Genomic DNA, 9,675 nt, shown 5'->3' on the forward strand with positions numbered 1-9,675 from the left:
AATTATGCTGAACCTAATTTAATGAGAACTAAGTCAAGTATAGTTAGACCTGCTATTGCTGCAAATAATTTTGAACTGAAACCTAACATAATTCAAATGATACAACAGTTTGTTTAGTTTAATGGTTTGCAGGACGAGGATCCCAACGCTCACTTGGCAAATTTCCTAGAATTTTGTGATCCCTTTAAAATTAATGGCTATTCTGATGATGCCATTCGCCTTCGATTGTTTCCCTTTTCATTAAGGAATAAGGCTAAACAATGGTTGAACTCGTTACCACGAGGGTCAATCATTACTTGGGAACAAATGACCAAAAAAATTTTATTAAAATATATTCCACCAGCCAAAACAGCCAAATTACGTAATGATATCTCTTCTTTTGTGCAGATGGATTTAGAAACACTTTACGATGCATGGGAGAGATACAAGGACCTTTTGAAAAGGTGCCCTCACCATGGGTTGCCGCTTTGGCTACAGGTTCAAACGTTCCATAATGGCCTGAATCCTTCGACTCAGCAGATGATTGATGCAGCCGCTGGAGGAACTATCAATGATAAGACACCTGAGGCGGCTTACGAATTTATTGAGGAAATGTCACTGAATAACTATCAGTGGCAACTTATGAGAACAAAGCCAATGGAAGCAGCCGATGTTTTCAACCTCAACGCAGTTACTATGCTATCTAACAAAGTAGAACTCTCAAATAAAAAAGATTGACGGTTTGTGTGATTCTACTCAGGTACATCTAGTAATGATGTGTGATTCAAATGGAGGAGGAGAATGCACAGAATATCAACCCTTCAACCCTAGCATCGAGGAGGAACAAGTCTAATATATGGGTAACAATAACTCTAGATCCCAAAATAACCCATATAGTCACACTTATAATGCAGGTTGGAGGAACCATCCCAATTTCTCGTGGGGCGGTCAAGGAAATCAAAGGCCACAACATCCTCCACGTTTTCAACAACCACCTTACTAGGAAGAAAAGAAACTAAACCTTGAGGAGACATTAACCAAATTCATCTCTGTGTTAGAAACTCATTTTCAAAATACTGAGACGACACTCAAAAATCAACAAGCATCAATCCAGGGGCTCGAAACTTAGATTGGACAGCTTGCCAAGTTGATTTCCAAACGACCACAAGGTAGCCTGCCAAACAACACTAAATCTAACCCAAGGGAGCAACTCAATGCAATTTCCATTCAAGATGAGGAAGGGCTAGTGGCAAAACCAGGGCCAGAACCGGTGGTAAGCAAAGGTAAGAATGAGGTAGGCCAAAACGAATAAAAATCGGTAAGTCCAGAATATAAACCTCGTGTGCCATACCCCAATGAGACAAGGAAAGACCGCTCAGATGAGAAATTTGGTAAATTCCTTAAACTTTTAAAGAAACTATAAATTAACTTACCGTTTATTGAAGCACTTTCGCAAATGCCAAAAGCAGTCAAATTTTTAAAGGAGCTTTTAGCAAATAAACGAAAGTTAGATAAAAGGTCGCATGTGGAGCTGAATGCAGTTTGCTCAGCCATTCTTCAAAATAAGCTACCCAACAAACTAAAAGATCGAGGGAGTTTTACGATTCCTTGTTTAATTGGTAGTTTAGATGTTAATAATGCGTTGGTTGATCTAGGGGCTAGTATCAATGTTATGCCTTACAAATTGTTTAAGCAACTAGGTCTAAGGAAACCCAAACAAACTAGGATGAGCATTCAATTAGCAGATAAAACTGTTTGATTTCCTAGGGGTATTATTGAAGACGTACTCGTTAAAATTGACAAATTTATATTCCCAGTTGATTTTGTTGTTTTATACATAGAAGAGGATAGTAACGTTCCTTTAATTTTAGGAAGGCCCTTTTTAGCAACTGCTAGAACAATTATTGACGTTGGCACAGGTGAACTCACACTTCGTGTAGAAACGAAACAATCACTCTTCAAGCTCGCAACCCGAACAACACATCAAAAATTGAAGGCGATTGTACAAATTGTTCTACTAAGACTGATCATACAGTGCAACTTATTTTGTAGGAAAAAAGTTCGAAGGACACACATGAGCAATGTGCAATCCATAACAAAGAATCTACCCATGAAGAAAAAAGGTTACGAATCGAGGAGTCAGATGAATGGCTGACATTTAAACTGAGAAAACATGATAAACCAAAACTACACCAGAATGAGCTCAATGCCTCACCAAATCAACTTAAGGTTGGAGATAAAGTTTCATTAGATACCGCAGATCCTAACATTGACACTGCCAAACCGAATGAAGAAATTCCTCTTATGGTACTTAGCATTTTCCCATTTGGTAGAGTCGAGGTAAGTCATCCCAAATTCGGAACCTTTAAGGTAAACAATACCCACCTAAAACCTTATTTTAATAGGATTCATAGCAAGAATGAGGAGTATAAACTCTTCGAACCACCATGACCATTCACCAGAAAGGTAAGTCGAGCTTAGACTATAAATAAGCGCTTCTCAGGAGGCAACCTGAGCACTAACAATATTAATTTCTTTAAATTTTAGTTTTAACATCTAACATACTAACTGACTCATGGAACGCAGGCTTTCTAAAGCACACATGGCCAAGCACACGGGCGTGCCTTAGGCCATGTGAAAATAGGGTGAAATTTTTCCCAACACGGGATGCGATAAGTCGCCACGGCCGTGCGTTAGGACCATGGGTGAATCTGCCAAAGCAACATGGGCGTGCGACACGCCCGTGTCAAAGAACCATGGTTGAACTTGAGAAAATAGCACGGGCATTTGCCACGCCCGTGTCTAGAACCCGTGGTCGAACCTGTCAGATTAACACAGGCATGGGCCTACATACACAGGCGTGGTAGAAGCAAACGAAGACAGACACGGCCGTGCAACATGGTCATGTACACCTACATGCCCAAGGAACAAGGGCATGGGTTAAATGTCAGACGCGCCCAAATTCAAAATTCGCAAATCACACGGGCAACACGGGTGTGTCCCCTGGCCATGTGTCCCAAAATCTATAAATACCCTTCACTATTCATCATCTTTTTCGCCTAAAATCCCTAACCCTAGCCGTTGCAAGTCCACACGGCCTCCCTACAACGCCCGTGCACCGCCTTCAACTCCATTTTCGACACCCATTCTCATCTTTTTAGTGTTTGTTTACTATTTTCTCTCTATTTTCTTCATCCCTTTTACTAATTTTATGATGCTTATGGTTTTATTTGGCAGATTTTTTATTTATATTCATAGTTCTCACTATAGTCATGCTTATATGTTTATTCTTTGCCATTTTAGTCAATGCTTTCTGATACATTCATTCTTTTCGTGTGTTCCCATAAGAGTCTAGTTCAGTCATTTTATGTTGAAAATAATCATACTTTTATTATGTCAATTGCTATATAAACTTCTATCATTTAGATTAAACTGCTGAGTATTGTTGGTTGGACTGGCTAGTTTAACTATATTCATGATTACTTCTTGAGTTAGTTAGTTATGTTATATTCTTTGTTCTTCTTGCAGGTATACCATGTCAAGCTCACATGGCAAGAAAACTGCCGTTTTCGCTTAGAAAAAGTGGAAAGGGGCGTCTTCCTCGGGCCCTATCGCGAAAATTCACCACCCATACCTCCAATTTCCACCCAACAATTAGGAGGAACTATTCCAAATCCTACGGGCCCGAACTTTAGGTGTGGGCCACTGCATTGACTGGACAGCACTTGAACAAGTCCAGTTGGCTGACGATGTACGAGCACTCCTGAGAACCGATCCATGAGACCTCTTCTTTGCAATCATTGAGCTAACGTACCTTGAGCTCACACTTGAACTTTTCTCGACATTCCATGTTCAAGATGTCATGACCAACTTTGATGATCCTCAAAAGGTCCAGTTTCGTCTCGGCAGTTTAGTTCACCATTTGAGTGTGCCCGAGTTCGATATAGCTTTGGGCCTGTACACAGAGGAGTTCAATAGATGAGAATGACCTCGACACTCTCCATCGCCACATCCACTACTCTCCCTTGAAGTGCTGGTACGCTTTGGTCCCCGGTTCAGCCACCTATGACCCAAGTCACTCCAAGGCATCGGCTCTCTCTCCCTCCTTGAGGTACCTACACGCCATTTTGGCATACACTTTGATAGGACGTCGAGAGAGCACTGATGACATCAACACCCACGACGCCTACTTTCTATGGAGCATGGCGAACGGGCATGTACTCGACCTCGCCTACTTTATTGCCCTCGCCATTCGCCACCAGACGAAGCGGCATCGGAGGGGGGTCATCTCTATTGGCCCCTACGTGACTCGACTAGTACGGCACTTTGGGCTCCTCAACACATCAGCCCAATCATCCTCCCTTACTTTTATTGGCCAGATGTCCCCACAAGGCATCTCGAGCATACTTAGTATGAGGATGATCGAAAAGCACTGAGGAACCCACCCTCCTCAGTATCGCCTCGCCCAATCAGCCAAGGAGGGAGACCCTGAGGACATTACCGATGATGTCCCTCCACGTCACGAGGACCCACCATCTCAGCCACCACCTTCTTCTCGTCCAGTTCATGCGGCGGCTTCATATGCTGACATCTCTAAGTGCCTTACCCGGTTCGAGCAATAGTGTTTTCAGCGCTTTGATAACATTGATGCTACTCTACAGCAGATTTGTTAGCACTTCCACATCTCATCACCACCCCCACTTTGCGAACCATCTAGCGATGAAGATGTTTAAAAACTTTTATTTATTATTTTATGTTTTTATTTTTATGCTATTTTAAGACTACTTTTTATTTTCCTTTAAGCTTATTTCTATTAGATTTTATAATTTTTATTTTGCAATTATCAACTTCAGTTATTCCATTACGAGTAATTATGCTTCCTTATACTTCCTAAAACGTTCTTGATTTTTTCACAGTTATAAAGACCTCCTCAAGCTCATCATTACATAGGAACTAAAAACTCCACCAGGAAAGTTTCTCCACGACTGCCATGTCCTGCTTGACCACGACCATAGCTACCACCAGATATAATATTCTTTTGATGCAGAACTTATGGACAAATGAAACTCTACCACAACCCGAATATCCTCCTCCACTCTCACACCGATTATTCTCCAAAAATCCAGTTTAAGGAATTCATTCATCATTTAGAAAGTTTCACTTCTCTCCCTATCTTAAGACTATAAATCTATCTTTTTCAATATATCTACCTTTGTACATTGAGGGCAATGTACATCTTAAGTGTAGGGGGGTCTTTTATATCAGAAAAAATCCCTGAATTTTGTTTTATTCTCATGTGATCTTCTCATATAATTATTAAAATGAATTCTAATTAGTCTATAGTGTTTATTGATATATCTTGAATTAAAACATAGGCATTTATGCATTGATTGTTTACACTTTAAGACATTAAGGAATCAAACATGATAAGTTGATTTTTGAAAGATTAAAAACTTTTAGGTTGTTTCCCCAAGTTTAGGTATTATTTTGAGTTGGCATTCACAAGTTTAAACATCAAAAAGCCATAATTTTTTGTGAGATCTTGAGCCCGTAGAGCATCCATTATTTCTTTCATGCTCACTTTCCTTATGAGTGCGTTAGTATTGAATTGTTATTCTAGAACTTGCTTAATTATGCATGTTAAGACACACCATTTGATTTGATATATCAAAATGATAAAGGCACTTAGGTTTAACCCACTCACTCTATAAAAGTCTACCTTCACAATTAACCCTTAATGAACCCCTTTGAAACTAACAACTCATTCATTGATTTACCCTCAATATTAAACCATAACTCATTATTGTTGAAATCCCCTAAATTAATTTGATCCCTATTTTTGTCAAGATTTGAGTTGGAATAGTTGCTTGGCTATGTTTTATTCTATTTTGTAATTTGACTTGTACTTAAAATATATATATAATACATGTATACATATTAGTAGTAGTGATCTTCTGAGTTAAAGAAGTTAAATTCCATATTCTAAGAAAAAGCTCTGTTGTACGTAATTGATGACTAATCATTTTTCTAGTTAGGTAATTTTTCAATTCAATCTCAATTCTAACCCTTTCTTTCAGTTTGTGACCACACCCTCTAACCAAAGCTACGTTACAACCCTCTAAAGACCTTTTGATTAATGTTTCATCTCAATTTATAGTGGTGGAGATTTGATTTTCATGCAAGCCTATGGTAATGACTTTTCATTATTAACTATTGAGTGCTTCATTTATTTCCCTTAAACACCTCGAGTGATTTGAGTGAATCTTTAGTGAGGATATGAAACTCTGTGATATTTTGAATCAAAGGTAATTACTTAGATAAGAGGAGACACCTATGTTTTCATGATAAAATGCTCAACTTGGAATGTTTGAAACTTTGATGTTCTTTCAGTTGAATTTTCAATGTATGATTACCTATGGATTAGTTTTAGATATTATTGATAAGAATTATAAGTTAAGAAGAATTTATTTTGATTATGAGTTGAGGATTTTGCATGAGGACAAGAAAATGCTTAAGTGTGGGGTATTTGATAAACCGTAATTCATACATATTTTTATCCCATGCTTAGCATATTTTATGGATGATTTTTCCTTAAATTTGGTGAATTTGATGCTCTTAATGTCTTAATTTCATGTTTTATACTTAGGTGAGCATAGGAGAGTGAAAGGAATGAGAAACGGGCCAAAATGGAGAAAATGGGCCAACATACGAAATCAACACGGCCTGGACTTCCTCACATGGGCAGACCACACGACCGTGTCAATTTGGCAGAATCGAAACACGACTCATACGGGCATGTCAGACGGGCGTGTCCCTATCAAGCCCAAGCAGAGTCCTATTCAGAAAAGGCCACTTTTGAAGGCTCTTAGGCATTCCAAAGCCTATAAATACACCCTAGAAGAGGAGAAGGGGGGGACAGAGAGGAGGAAGCAAGGAATTACTCAAGGGAAGCCGATTGATCCATCTCAAGAGCCGGATTCATCATCAAGACTGGAGATCTCCCTTCAAGCTCCTTCAGGAGTTTTGGGTTTTCTTATGTTTTGTTATCTTTATACTTTTGAGATATTTTCCTTCATAAGTATGAACTAAACCCCTAAATACCTAACGGGAATGAAACCTATGATAGATCTTATTATTATTATCTAAATTGCATGATAAATATTTGACTTATTCTTAATTATGTGTTCTTAATTCTTGTTTTGATATTCTAGGATATTGATTCAAGTTAAGCTCTTATTCAGAGGAGGAATAGACGCTGTCTAAGAGTAAATTTGTCATAATTAAGCGGAGTTAATTGTGCACCTAGAGATAGGGTGACAAGATTTTGCCGGATTAGGGTGAAACCTAATAAGGGAATCCATAGATCGAGTTAATGCAATTCTAGGGTGTTAGTTAGAAAGAGATTTCAATTATTCAACCTAGGGTTAGACGTTATTAGTCTCTAGAGAGATCATAATATAACTTAAGGATTTCTACGGATCAAGTCAAATGAATAAATCGTCTGATTTAGAGTCAAATAACAAGTGAAGTCTAGGTGGATTTGTCCTTAGGTATTGTCTCAATCAATTGAATTTTTGTAACACCCCGTACCCGAGACCGTTGCCGGAGTCGAACACGAGGTGCTAAACGACTTAATTCATTTACTCTCACAGTCCATTTAAAAATTTTCCAGACGATTGGTCGATCAAGTCCACTTGTCACTTTAAAAATCATAACTTGAGTTCCACAACTCGAAAATCAGTTTCGAAATTTTTCCCCAAAACTAGACTCATATATCCATCTACATATTTTTGTCTAGAATTTCTGGTAGGACCAATTAGTACATTTTATTAGTTAAAGCCTCCCCGGTTATAGGGTGCGACTACACTGACCTTCATGCATTACAATTTGGATATCTCCCTGTACAGGGCTTCAATACTGATTCCATTTGTTTCTATAGAAACTAGACTCAAAAAGGAATCTATAAATATATGGAATGACTTCTAAATGTCTCTGGTTAATTTATAATGAATTTCCAAAGTCAGATCAGGGGATCCAGAAACCGTTCTGGCCCTGTCTCACGAAAACTTTAACATCTCATAATATACTGTTCATATGAACGTTTCGTTACTTTCCTATGAAAATAGATTCATCAAGGTTTGATTACATAATTTATTCGCTATTTAATTCCATTCCTACTATTTTTAGAGATTTTTCACATCCACATCACTGCTGCTGCCAGCATCTATTTTTAAGGTAAACTTTACCTATTTCATGATCCTCCATGGATCAACTAGAGTTTGTCATACATATACCAAAAGTGATCATGAATAACCATTCCCATGACTAACCGTTACCAACATTTCCATACCTCTCGACGGTCGACATACAAAACGATTATAATGCTATGATCAAAGTATACTTAAGCCATTTTCGCATGGCTATCCAAATTTACACAAAACCGAAAGGTACATGACCTAAAACAAAAGGGTAGTCCTATACATTAACCAAAATATCCTCTCACTACTAGTCTATTCTATACATGCCATAAGATATTCCAAAACGTAGCAGTACCAAACAGTGGATGGTGATAATGTGACTAGTTGTCGACGATCCCGAGCCTGTAGCTTCCAAATGAGATCTATAAAACAGAGGAAACAAAGTACACGGAGTAAGCATTACAATGCTTAGTAAGTTTCAAGCAGTATCAACAAATAACAATCAAATTATAACATAGTTGTTCGTATTTTTATTTCACTCTTCCTTCGGGCATACCATCCCCTTTTCCGAATATGCACGTCTCATCATATGTAATAGGCAGATAAATTCTCACTTGATGGTGACCTCTTATGATCATAGGTACATTACATATTTTTACCTGACTTTCCACATTGACCAAATGCACAATAATCATAGAACAGTCTTATTGCTTTACTCACATGTGCATCACATAACGACCTTGTGATTTAGTCTAAATCAAACTTAAATATAATCTCAAATACATACCTGACCGACTTAACGCATTGAACGTATTTATTACTAATTGTCACCGTGAAGTCGCATAATCTTACGCTTTACTTGAATCTTCAAAAAACCTTTAGTTCGGCCTTACCGGACAAAATCTCCACACGTAGTCATCGGGTCATTAGAGCTCGGATATAATACGAGCACGAAGCCTCTGGTCATTAATCAGTGATAATATTCTCACATAAGGCCTGCGGGGTTTTAACCCGGATATAGTACTGACACAAATGCCCTTCGGGACTTATCACATTTATACACTTTCACATCCATCACATTGGCCACTTGGCCCTATCACATATATACACTTTCACATTCATCACATTGGCCATTCGGCCTTATCACATATATACACCTTCACATTCATCACATCGGCCATTAGGCCTTATCACATATATACACTTTCACATTCATCACATCGGCCATTAGGCCTTATCACATATATATACACTTTCACATTCATCACATCGGCCATTAGGCCTTATCACATATATATACACTTTCACATTCATCGCGTAAAATCTTAAATCAAAATATAAATTTTCATGTATTCACATCACAATTATTCAAATATACTTCACATACCACATATACTATCATGTACAGACTTGGTCTTGGCCGAATCTACATCAATCATTTTCCAATGAATAATTCAATTTCACGCCATACTATCATTTCATATTCGAATACTCATAT

At 38.1% G+C, this 9,675-nt stretch overlaps 1 non-coding gene across 1 annotated transcript; it reads right to left on the bottom strand.

Annotated features, from left to right (window-relative positions):
- Positions 1-354: 354 nt before the first annotated feature.
- LOC128284835 (small nucleolar RNA R71) lies at positions 355-461 on the bottom strand. The gene has a single exon (XR_008275256.1). It is a non-coding gene; the product is annotated as a small nucleolar RNA R71 (small nucleolar RNA).
- Positions 462-9,675: the final 9,214 nt, after the last annotated feature.

Source organism: Gossypium arboreum, chromosome 11 (assembly GCF_025698485.1).
Source record: "Gossypium arboreum isolate Shixiya-1 chromosome 11, ASM2569848v2, whole genome shotgun sequence".
Taxonomy (NCBI): Eukaryota; Viridiplantae; Streptophyta; class Magnoliopsida; order Malvales; family Malvaceae; genus Gossypium; species Gossypium arboreum.